The 13346-nt window shown below is 43.4% G+C and overlaps 1 non-coding gene across 1 annotated transcript; it reads right to left on the bottom strand.

Moving 5' to 3' along the window:
• Nucleotides 1-1737: 1737 nt before the first annotated feature.
• LOC119253684 (U6 spliceosomal RNA) lies at nucleotides 1738-1844 on the bottom strand. Its single transcript, XR_005127197.1, has one exon. It is a non-coding gene; the product is annotated as a U6 spliceosomal RNA (small nuclear RNA).
• Between the last annotated feature and the right edge of the window lie 11502 nt (nucleotides 1845-13346).

Raw genomic sequence — 13346 nt, 5'->3', positions numbered from 1 at the left:
CCCCTTGCGCCACCAGGGAGGCCCCTAGAATCTCAGATTTTTGATAGGAATTTTAGTTAATTATTTTTAACATGATTTTTGATATGGCCAGATTTGAATCTATCATTCTGATATTTATTTTTTAATTGTCTCACATATTTTTTTATTCCATTTCATCTTTTTCTACCTTACTTTGATTCAAGCAAATATTTTTTTCTGTGAGATTAATTCTTCATGTGGCTTTAGATATATTTGTTTCAATACCTTTTACTGTGGTATTTAAGTCTGTATCTTTAATTTTTCAATATCTACTTAATTGAACTACATCCCATAAAATATAGGAAATTTACAGCAATATAGTGTTGGGAGCCATGCTACTCATGTTGTCTGACAAGGGTCGGGGCATGGGGCAGATTCCTAAAAAGTCAGGAATCTCATTAGCTGACTCCTGCTAGATTTTCCTCATTTGTTTATGTCTAGTTTCTATCAATTTCTGAATAACCAATTTGACGGCAAATGGCACTGTGTGATTCACTGATTCATGGATAGCTAGCATGCAAATTCTTGACATAGGAAACCTACCAAAAGGGGAAGGAGGCAGATCTTTGAGAATGGCCCAGGAGAACAACCAGCCTAGCAGGCTGCCAGGCCTTGTATAGATATGCTTACTAAGGAAGCAAACTTGTCTTTTACTTACATGTCCATGTCTATGGTCCTTTAGGAGGGAAAGAGTTCCTTTTCAACAAGAATTCCCTTTTACCTTGGCAGTTCCTTTTTCTTTAACAGTTCCCTTTCAGTGACAATGGGTATGGTAGCTGTTGGAGTATGCATTCAAGAATAAGTCAACAACAATTTTGTGACTGGTTGAGCTAATAACCATGGCAGCAGAAATAATACACTTGGAAATAGTCAATGTTACAACTACTGATATGTCCCGTATTAACCATTCTGAGAACCAAAAACTATAACCATCTCTGGCCCTGCCTCTGATGAAATATTTGTAGTTCCTTAAAACAATAATCAACAATCTTACAAAAAAAGAAATTTTCCCTTGATCTTAAAGTTAGATACAGAAACTAGGCTGACTAAATAGTATAGCAGTAATAGGTAGAAAAACTCTTCTGTTAGATTAGGAGAATTCCCCCCTTAATTGAGAGCTTGGGCCTAGGGAAGAGTCAGTGCAGCTTGTCTGGCATTGACGCCCTCCAGGTGTTAGGGGGAAAGGATGTCCTGAGCTAATCCCATACAGGCTTTGTGGACCCCACCCCCACTCCAGACCAAAGTCATCAAGACATTGGGAAAGACAAATCCAGTCACCACCAAAGGGAAGGTGGCTGGGACCTGAGGGAGGAGTTAAGCAGCCAGGTTGGGTATAAGAACCAAACACATGGGCCTTGGGGCACTCCCTCTGTTGCTCGCCTCCTGGCATCACAGCTCCTGGCTGGCGGCCAGCTCTCAGAGTGCCATTTGGGATTCCAGATCGGCAGATCGGGTAGGACGCATTTAAAACTTTGTCTCCCACTTTTCTCCCTGAGCTGTACATTTCCTCATTTCTCCTTCCCTTGTAAATAAACCTTTTATTAACTTTCGTGTGTGCCTGCAGTAGAGCATTGATAAGTCCTTTTAAATCGCGCGGGTGAGGACCCCACAGACAGGTCCCCCGTTTTGTATCAGGGCTGCCCTATAACACAGGCCCTTCTTGGTTCCCTAATATTGAATTAATATATTATTATTATTTTTTAAAAGTAATTGCTGCTTAAAAATATGGAACGCTTCACGAATTTGCATGTCATCCTTGCGCAGGGGCCATGCTAATCTTCTCTGTGTCGTTCCAATTTTAGTATACGTGCTGCCAAAGCAAGCACTAATATATTATTGATACCGGAATTGTCAGGCCTAGTCTCCCAGCCAGGAACGGATCCCAGGCTGCAGGGCAGCGCTGAGTCCCAGCCACTAGACCACCACGGGTTGGTGTCTCACGAAGCCGCAGCAGGAATTTCGCAGACGCTCAGGCAAGCAAGCGAGAAGAGGCAGGTTTGTTTAGAGAAAGAAAAAGTTTATTGAGGAGAAAAGAAACAGAAATAAAGTGAGACTCCCAGGCCAGGAAACCAGGCCAGGGAGGGGCAAGGAAGCCAAAGTGGAGTCCTGTCTCTGGAATATAGACCTTATTTCCCTCATTATTTCCAAGCTCCACCAGTCTCTTTGTGATTGGTAGTTCTCAGCTGCCTCACTTAATCTGCTACTGAGCGGGGGATCTTTACATTCCTTATCTATTGAAGAAAACCAGGCTGGCACGCACCGGTCTCAGTGCTGACCCCTTCCCATCCCCCCTTGCATAAATCTCCTGCACTCTGACAAAGGGCAGGACGGTGGTCTACCAGACAGGAGTCTGCTGCCCTCCTCATTTGTCCATACATTAAACCACTCTCCGTTTCCCCAAACTCCACCTCCCCTTATCACCTGAGGGAAACCGAGGCCAGCCTTAACAATGTTGTCCTTGGTCCTGGGATGTTTATTATTCCCAGTGGAATTCCTTCTATTCCTCTCGTTGTCCTTATCTCTGAAGCCTTCCTCAATGCTCCGAGGTCCCCACCTGCACTGTCCTTGAGGCTGCCTCATCCTCCCTAACGTGCCCTCGGATTCATTATTAAAACCATATACTATTAGATCATGATTTCTATATAAAAGCCTTCTGTTTTTTGCTTTAATCATGGTTATATGTCAGTCTCAACTTTATAGGTTAGTTAGAAAAAATCCCTCTGTCTACCTTCCCCCAGGTAACTCCCTGTCCTTTGTTTCCCCAGCCCTTAGTTCATCCTTCACCGCAGTAAACATAGAAATGTTAGTTTCAGTCACATGAGTTTTTACTAGTAATAAAATAGTTGTTTAAAATAAATGACTGTTCTAAGAACACTTTTGTTTAAGCAACTGTGCCTTCTTCAAAGAACGTTACAACCTCTGTTAAAGGGCAAATGAACCCCTGGTGGTTCTAGAGGAAGATGTGATCATTGTTTTCTTCCTTCTCTAGTACATATGCTTATGTACCTTGTAATGTATAAATTAAGGGCTGCTGAGACCCTCAGCAGAATGATGTCCCCACCCTGATCAAGTGTTTGCATCTCCTCACTCCCCCCCTAATCTCTTAGATTTGTCCACGCCCTCTCATCCTTACAGGAACACAGGCCCCCTGACATGACAGTTTGCCGAAGCTGCCCCCCCCCCCCCCGCAATATAGGTCTTTTTAACCACCTTAATGTTATTATTGTAATATATATATTAAACCAAAATACATTTAAGCCAAATAAAACTTTATAATACAAAAAATTTAAGCAATCGTATCAGTTCAATAAATTAAAACAAGTCTACATAAAAACAGTATTATGAGTGTCTCTTGTTATTTATTGCTGTAAATGTGTGCTATAAATGTGTTAGTTATTGCTAAAAATTTCCCTCGACCTGGAAGAATTCCTTTAAATTCCTTAGGACAGAACTGCTAGCAATGAATTCTTTGTTTTTAATTACTATAGCATATTTACTGCTGGAGACCAGCCCCAGCTAGAAGTCGTGTCAGGGATCTCAGAAAGGAGAGGATGGAGTCGGTGAAAATTTTCTCTCAAAGGGCTGAGGGGAAGTGGAGCGATGTAGGAGTGAGGAAGACACAAACACTTTAGTTCATGCAAGTATCTCCTACTGAGGTCTCAGCGGGTCTTTATTTATACCTTAAGGCAAGCAGTGGAATTACATCAGCGTGAGCATTGAAGCAGAGCAAAGACAATACATATTTTCTCATGATCATGTAAAGACTCCCTTGGCCTTACACCTGTAGGCCATTTTTTTGGTAACCTAAGAACAATTAGTTTCCTAGGTACAGCTCATTTACTAGCATGATCAACAGCACAACATTTGGCAACATTTAAACTTTCCCAATTACAAACGTGGGTGTAAAGTTCCTATTCTATATTCAATTACTACAATCAATTTATTTCCTAGCACTCAATTAACTTGGTTAATTTATTTATTACTTCAAAGTGGTTTAAAACAATTTATCAGATCTACGTAAGTTCTACTGAAGTCTAACTCTTAACTAGAAATTCCTAGCCTCCACACAGCCTGCGAATTATTGACCTCATATACCAGGAAATGTATTGTTGTCGCAAACAGGTACCCCTATGGTTTCCTAGCACAGCTGGTGAAAGAGGAGAAATCACAACGGACACAGCAGAAATCAAAAGAATAATCAGTAACTACTATGAACAGTTATATGGAAACAAGTTCAACAATCTAGAGGAGATGGACAAATTCCTACAACTCTACAATCACCCAAAGCTAGATAAAGAAGAAATAGAACACCTAAACAGACCAATTACAAGCAGTGAAATTGAAATGGTAATCAAAAACCTCCCCAAAAACAAAAGCCCAGGACCTGATGGATTTACAAATGAATTCTACCAAACATTCAGAGACGAATTAGTGCCTATCCTTCACAAACTCTTCCAAAAAATTGAGAAGGAAGGGACAATACCAAACACGTTCTATGAAGCCAATATTACACTAATACCAAAACCGAATAAGGACAACACAAAAAAGGAAAACTATAGGCCAATCTCCCTAATGAACACTGATGCAAAAATCCTCAATAAAATTTTAGCTATCAGAATCCAACAATGTATCCATAAGATAATTCACCACGACCAAGTTGGATTCATTCCAGGGGCACAAGGATGGTTTAACATCCGAAAATCAATCAACGTTATCCAACACATCAACAAAAAGAAATATAAAAACCATATGATAATATCAATAGATGCTGAGAAAGCTTTCGACAAAGTGCAACACCCATTCATGATAAAAGCCCTTGAAATTCTTGGGATACAAGGAACATACCTCAACATCATAAAGGCCATCTATGACAAGCCAACAGCCAGTATCATTCTCAATGGTGAAAAGCTGAAAGCAATTCCATTAAGATCTGGAACAAGACAAGGATGCCACTCTCACCACTGCTTTTCAATATAATACTGGAAGTCCTAGCCAGAGCAATAAGACAAGAGAAAGACATCCAAGGAATCCAAATAGGAAAAGAAGAAGTCAAACTATCACTATTTGCAGATGATATGATAATATACATAGAGAACCCCAAAATCTCCACAGAAAAACTAATTCAACTCATCAATCAATTCAGTAAAGTGGCAGGATACAAAATCAACATGCAAAAGTCAGTAGCCTTCCTATACACAAACAATAAATCTGAAGAAGAAATCAAAAAACCACCCCTTTTATTATCGAAACAAAAAAAATCAAATATTTGGGAATAAATCTAACAAAAGAGGTAAAGGACCTATACAAAGAAAACTATAAACACTATTAAAAGAAATAGAAGAAGACACAAAGAAATGGAAAGACATCCCCTGCTCATGGATTGGAAGAATAAACATTATTAAAATGGCCATCCTACCAAAAGCAATATACAGATTCAATGCTATTCCAATCAAAATCTCAATGGCATTCCTCAAAGAAATAGAACATTTATTGATGAAATTCATATGGAATCACCAAAAACCCAGAATAGCCAAAGCTCTCCTGAAAAAAAAAGAAGGAAATGGAGGCATCACACTCCCAGACTTCAAACTCTACTACAAAGCCATAATCATCAAAACTGCATGGTATTGGAACAAGAACAGACACACAGACCAATGGAATCAAATAGAAAATCCAGAAATAAACCCACAGATTTATGGTCAACTAATCTTTGACAAAGGAGCAAAGACTATGCATTGGAGCAAAGAAAGTTTGTTCAATAAATGGTGCTGGGAAAACTGGGTCGCTACATGCAAAAGAATAAAGCTTGACCACTACCTCACACCATAAACACAAAATCAACTCAAAATGGATTAAAGAACTAGACATAAGACCTGAAACCATAAAATACATAGAAGGAAATATAGGCGAAACACTACGTGATTTGCACATCAAAGACATCTTTACAGACACATCACCCAAAGCAGTGATAGTGAAGACAAAGATAAACAGCTGGGACTACATCAAATAAAGAGCTTCTGCACAGCAAAAGAGACAATAACAAAAACAAAGAGAAACCCCACCAACTGGGAGAACATTTTTGCACCCAACACTAATGATAAAGGACTGATCACAAAAATCTGCAAAGAGCTGATGAGACTCAGCAACAACAAAGAAAATAATCCAGTCAAAAAATGGGCAGAAGAGCTAAAAAGAAACTTCTCTGAAGAGGAAATGCAAATGGCCAACAGACATATGAAAAGATGTTCAACATCACTTGTCATCAGGGAAATGCAAATCAAAACTAGATGATTGGATCAAGAAGATGTGGTACATATATACCATGGAATATTACTCAGCATTCAAAAAAGATAAACACATGCAATTTGCAGCAACATGGATGGCGCTGGAAGGGATCATGCTCAGCGAAATAAGCCAAAAAGAAAAAGAAAAATACCAGATGGTCTCACTCATAGCAGGAATCTAGAAAACTTAAATAAGGGACCAGGAAAATGAATATAAGAAAGTGAAAATCAAAATCAACAAAAAACTATGAACCAGAGACACTTTTTGGGGGTGGGGGGCGGGAGGGGAAGGATTGGGGTCAGAATGGGGCGTTTGCAATTGTATGGGGGAATATAAAATAAAATTTAATATTAAAAAAAATAAAATCCAAAGACAAAAAAAAAAGAAAGAAACAGGAGAAGGAAATGGTTTATGAAGTAATGGTGATTAATTTCCGAGAGATGTAACAAGAAATTGTAAAGGAATCATGAATTTGACAATCTAGAAATGACAATCATTATAAAAAAAAAAAATCTTCAAAAAGCTGATGAGACTCAACAACAGCAAAGAAAATAATGCAGTCAAAAATTGGGCAGAAGAGCTAAAAAGAAACTTCTCTGAAGAGGAAATGCAAATGGCCAACAGACATATGAAAAAATGTTCAACATCACTTGTCATCAGGGAAATGCAAATCAAAACTACCATGAGATACCATCTTACACCAGTGAGAATGGCACATATTAAAAAAACTAGCAACAACAAATATTGGCGAGGGTGTGGAGAAAAAGGAACTCTTCTGCACTGTTGGTGGGAGTGCAAACTGGTCCAACCACTATGGAGAGCTGTGTGGAGATTTCTGGACCTACTAAACATAGAGCTTCCATATGATCCAGCAATTCCACTCCTAGGTATTTACCCAAAGGACACAGAAACATCAATTCCAAAGAACACCTGCACCCCTAGGTTTATAGCAGCACTATTTACAATAGCTAAGCTTTGGAAACAGCCCAAATGCCCAAAAATAGATGACTGGATCAAGAAGATGTGGTACGTATACACCATGGAATATTACTCAGCATTCAAAAAAGATAAACACATGCAGTTTGCAGCAACATGGATGGCGCTGGAAGGGATCATGCTCAGCGAAATAAGCCAGAAAGAAAAAGAAAACTACCGGATGGTCTCACTCATAGCAGGAATCTAGAAAACTTAAATAAGGGACCAGGAAAATGAATAACTATAAGAAAGTGAAAATCAAAATCAACAAAAAACTATGAACCAGAGACACTTTTTGGAGGGTGGGGGCGGGAGGGGAGGGATTGGGGTCAGAATGGGGGGGTTGCAATTGTTGGGGAATATAAAAATAAAATTTATTATTAAAAAAAAAGAATAACTACTTTTTAAAACTAATGCACATGACCAAAGTTTAAAAAAAAAAATCAAAAAATCTGTTTCTATCACTATCTAATGCCTTAGGAGTATTAGTTATAAATGACAACTATATAAAGTCTAATAAAAAATTCCCAATTTTGAGATCAGGATTTAAGATTTTGGTAATCAAAAACTAGATCAAAACTTAATGGTTGAATTTGTAGCATGCAAGCCTTACAGTTTTCATGTTGAGTATCAATATTTTTTGTTGAAATGTCTCTATTTTCAAAAGGAAGCACACAGTATTCAGGAAAAAAAAAAGAGTAATTGACCTAGTCTACATCAAAAAAGATAAGTTTGCATTTTGATGATTAGACCTAAATCTCTTGATAAAATTCTTTTCCAGAAAAATCCCAGATTGACTTCTTTCTTTCCCCTTGTCCTAGCAAAATCTAGCCTCATGGGCAAGTTCCTTAGCAACACTGTGTTCCTCACAGGTATGTAGGAAATGTATATGATATTAAGTCTCTCTTATTTTTCTTGGTTTTCATCAATCTATCTAGTACTTGCCTAAGAAAGAAATTTGGTTTTTGGGATGTTAGAATTTGCAACTCTGAAATTAATTTAAAATTCCTGTCCTAAGAAAAACTAACAGCTACAATTGGTATCTCTCCCTTAAATTTTTTCTTTTATCATTATTTAAATGGTGGCCAAATTTCATATAAAACTAAGGTCTTATTAAGTTTAAGAATGAGAATGTTAAACAATATCACTTTCTCTAAATATTGTTGAGCTTGCAGGTTTATTTTTTTGCTTCTTATTATAAGAAAACTAAAATTTAATGACATCTCACTTAAACAAATTAAGACAGTTAAAATATGTGTTTCTCTATGAGATATCCAAGATAATAGGGTGGTCCCCAGGTAAAGGGGAAGTTCCAGGTTCCCTGCCCAACCCAAAGGAAGAGAGAGAAGGGAGCTGAGAAGGAGAGAAGAAGCTGCAGTGGAGACTGAGAAGGAAGGAAGCAGGATGGAGCCAGAAGGAGACCTGGAGGAGGCACATGGAGCCGAGAGACACGTGCAGAAACTGCACTTGCCTTTTGGTCGTGGACTGGGTGACAACAGCATGGGCGAGAGACCGGTGGGGAGGTGACAATGGTGGTTTTTGTCTTGATTTTGATTTTGCTCTTTTCCTCCCACACTTGTCTGGTTGTTTCTGATCCTTTTCTGTGGGTCTCCACTGGAAGGTGCTTTAGACTTGGGAGAGGCTTTCAGGCCTTGCTCTAGGCCAATCCTGTTTGGGTGGACTTTTCCCCACAAGGGGACAGGTAACTTTGGATGCTTGTTTTAGAAACTATATTCTTTACCTTTCCTGCATTGTTTACTAATTGTATTAACGTTCCTTTTCATTTAAGTCTCATATGTTTTCTGTTGATGCGGCGGATGGCAGAACCTATTTAGAGCAGGCAGGTTTGTGGTGTCTGGGCTGCCCTTCTCCCTGACCTCTAACAGATTCTTTGTCTTTTCTGTATTGTTTACTAATTGTGTTAAAGTTCCTTTCCATTAAAATCTTAAATGTTTTGTGTTGATGCGGCAGATGGCAGAACCTATTTAGAGTAAGCAGCTTTGGGGGTTCTGGGGTGTCCTTCTCCCTGCCCTGTAACAGACTGACTACTGCCACCTCCTGGAAGACAAGTGACAGGGCCCAAGGAGGTCGTCAAGGTCCCCATGACAGGTCTCTGTGGTTGAGCCTGGGGTAATCCTGGATGTCACTGGCAAGATATTAATTTTCTGATTGCTACGAGAGCCGCATACTCTGTACTCACCCAGCATTCTGGACCCAACTTCCACTCCTCACAAAATAGGAATGGCCTTGATGGTGGACAGAATAGAAAGACTGGAAAGGAGGTACCCTAAGACCATAGCTGACTCACAAGGAGGTAGGGATAGAGGGTAATAGCATGACCATTAACCCAGCTGTAGAGGTCGTGACCCTTAGGCACCAGGGCCTTATCACAAGGCATGAGACCCAAGCAGGATCAGATGCTCTAGGGAGTGGAGCACAGACCTGAGGGAAAAGATACAGAGATTGGGCCCATCCTGGAATCTCCACTCCCCATCCTGGTATCTCCAGTCCCTCTTGGATTCTGCGTGGTTATCCAAAATCAGCAACCAACTGACGGCTCACAAGGAGTGACCCCCCCCAAACAGAAGAGGACTGTGTCTGTAAAGTCTCTGCACTGGCTCGGGGCAGCACTCCCTCTGCCCACCTGGGACTGTGTAGGTTCCTCTTCTTACCAACTCTCTCCCTCTGCAGGGCAGCAGCTTCCTGCCCGCCTATGACCTGTCAAGGCTGCCCGCCTTCAACCATGCAGGCCTCTCTCAGCAAAACCTGCCCCTTTCCCTTTCCCCAATAAACCTGTTTTTTAAATATAACTACCGTCTCTGTCTCGTGGAGAAACTCGCCTGGGAAACTCGCCGCGTGCCACTGACAGGGGAGCTCTGCAGACACCTTTCCCAGAGTGAACCCCAGGACCCCGCTGTAACGCAACCAACCCATTCCGGGTGGGTTTATGAACGGTTCTAGCAGCCACATGCTCCTCGCCCTTGTTTGTAGTCGCCGCTCTCCTCCACACACTCCACTGTCCTCCTCCACCCTCGACACCGCACCCCCACCCTACTCCAGGTGCCGCCATCAGGCCTGCGTTCAGGCCCGCAGGGATGCGTCATCTCTCCTAATGGCGGGAGGGCAGAAAAGCCTGATGCTTTTTACCTTACCCTACAATCCACCCCCTCAGGGTTTTCTGCCAGACCATCTACATATAGACAATTTTGTTTCTTAGCAAACATAAACAATGCAGCCATGGCCCACAAAAGTGAATAGTACACATCACACTATAACAACAAAAGACAACAGAACACACGTTAGTCCAGGCGAGGTACCAACCTAGTGGCAAAAGACATTCATTGGCACCAGCAGATGATCCACCAAATCTGCTGCCGAAGGCACTGCAGCATGCAAGGCGGGAACTAGCTTATTTAACTCATGATAATCTACCGTCATGCGCCAAGAGCCATCGGGCTTCTTCACTGGCCACACCGGTGAATTGTCGGGGCTGTGGGCAGTACGCACAATGCCCGCTTTCTCCAGTTCTGATATTGTGCCCGTAATTTCCTTGTAGCCTCTGGGCAACTGATATTGCTTGGTATTAGTCACTCGCCTAGGGACTGGCAGTTGTGTGGGCAGATGCTTAGCGTGTCCTCTCACCACTGCCTTTACCACACGCACTCTAAGGTGAAACTCTCCAGCTGTGGTCTCTAGCCATAAGCCACATAGTACATCCACCCCCAGGATGTACTCCAGGACAGGCGATACATACACTTTATACTCTTTTGGGGGTAATGGCCCAATCCCCAGAGATAGTCTCACTGATGTCACCTTGACACTCTGGCCTCCAGAGCCATCAATACAAGTAGACCTGTGAAATCTTTCTGGATTTCCATAGAGCAGAGTACATTCTGCTCCTGTGTCTGCCAGAGCTAAAACCCTTTGCATGTTAGTTGGGGACCAGTGGATGGCAAGCTCCACATGTGGCCTCCGGTCCCCGCCCATCCCCTGTGGACGGGTTCCTTGGCCCTCACCCTATTTGAAAGCGATCAGGCCATCACCCGAGGATGGGGTTGGCAGCAAGTGTGTTCCAGGCACAGGGCGTGTGCCTGAGACCTGGAGCTTCCAGGCTCCCCCTGAGCAGCAGTCCTTCTCATGGGCGTGAACCTCTGGTCTTCTTGCAGCTGCTGCCATAATTCCAACAAATATAGATTGGGCTGTGCATGTATTTTACTGCTATCTACACCTGCTCTCACTAAATCTGTCCACATTTGGTTATGGGTGACTTTAATAAGTTCTGTGATGCCAGAGGCTTCCTTTCCCTCCTTGGCATTCCTTTTGACTTTTCAACAACTACCCATATTCCCTTCTGACTTTGAGAGCACCGGCTCTCAACTTCGCCCAAGCTGGCTATCACTGTTGTGACGTCGTGTAGCTGACGACTCACATGGGGTGCTACAACTGCCATGAGGGATCCAAATGAGGATGAGGGGACATTTTTTAATACCAAGTCTCTCATCCCTGCTGTGAAACGCTCATCATCAGGACCACGGGAATTCACATTAAACATGGCCTGCTGCATCCCCAATTCCCGAAGGACCTGTACCAGCTCGGCGTACGTCTGCCATCCACTTACTGTGTCCGGCACGTCTCCTGCATCAGCCAGACTGTCCGTGTGGCAGCCATTATCCATTCCCGGAGGGTGTGGTCGCCCTGGCCATACCGCTGGCTGTTCTGTAGCCTCTGTCGCAAGGATGGGTGTAAAGCCATGGAGGCCAGTCTCTCCATCACTTGTGCTGTGCAAATAATCCCATCCAGCCCCAGGCCCCACAAATGTAGCAGCCAGGCTGCCAAGGGTTCCCCTGGTTTCTGGTGGAAACTGTTTGCCCAAGTCCACCAGTTCTGCCTGGGTGTATGTTTGATAGGAAGTAAATTCTGTCATTTGTGGTGGTCCAGCAGCCTGACCACCCACCTGGGGCCATGGGTGGCTGCCGCTTTATTTCTGAGTCACCACTTGGTGGGCCCGGAGCATGGGACCAGCCTCCACCTCCTCTCCAGAGGAGTCCGGCATCTCAGGGGTCGCAGGTTGGTTTGCCATCGCCAGTTGGGACTCGGGCAAAGGGCCAGCCTCCCTCTCCTCCTGTCCTGAGGAGGGGTCTGGCATCTCTGGAGTCGCAGGTTGGTTTGCCACTACCGGCTGCGATTCGGGCAAAGGGCCAGCCTCCCTCTCCTTCCTTTCTGAGCTGGAGTCTGGCATCTCCAGAATGGTGGGTTGGTTTCTCCGAACTTCTTCCTCCAGAATCCTCAAACATTGTAGTTTTCGCATCTTTTCCCGCATCTCATCCCATACTCGCTGGACTCTAGATTGCTCTTTCTGCCTGGACTCAAGCAGAGCTGTGAGAAACACCCATCCCACGGCTCCTGCCACCTCGCGGGCACTGCATGCATTCAGGGTTTCTTCTATTTCATACAGGGCCTGTTCCAACTGCCCTGGGGATCCATCTACCTCTGGCCATTCCTGGAGAGGTGCCCACAGGGCGAGGAGGTTGGCCACCGAGCACCATCTGCTCGTGGCCGGCCACCTGGCAATCCCTCCCCAGGTTCCAAAGGGTTTCGTCTGCGTAGAGCCGTCCTGCTTTGAACTGTCCTGCCCTCTACGCCAGTTGTAAAGCAACCAACCCATCCCGGGTAGGTTTATGAGCGGATCTAGCAGCCACATGCTCTTCATCGCTGTTTGTAGTCCCCGTCCTCCTCCATACGGGGTGGAACTGGGTGATCTCCCGCAGCTTGTCAAAATTAACTGCCTTGGAGACCGGCTGCTGCTACTTGGAGCCCAGCTAAGAGGCAGGGGATGAAGCGTCTCAGCGAGCCCTGCCCCCGCGACCCGCGTCAGTGTCAGTCTGGGATTCCCAGCCAGGCTCCTGGCGGGGACCTGCTTCAGGGCCTGGGGCATGGTTGTGTCAGTGAAGTGGCCTGATCTGCGTGGCCTCGAGCAGACTGAAAAACACGTTCTCTGTGATTAGAGGTCAGGGTGGAAGAGAGGATAACGTGTAGTCATGACACCGAAGGTTATAGGTGTAACCTTA

This window comes from Talpa occidentalis, unplaced genomic scaffold (assembly GCF_014898055.3).
Source record: "Talpa occidentalis isolate TD23 unplaced genomic scaffold, MPIMG_talOcc4v2.1 talOcc4.2, whole genome shotgun sequence".
Lineage (NCBI taxonomy): Eukaryota > Metazoa > Chordata > Mammalia > Eulipotyphla > Talpidae > Talpa > Talpa occidentalis.
This window is presented reverse-complemented; position numbering and strand designations above follow the sequence as displayed.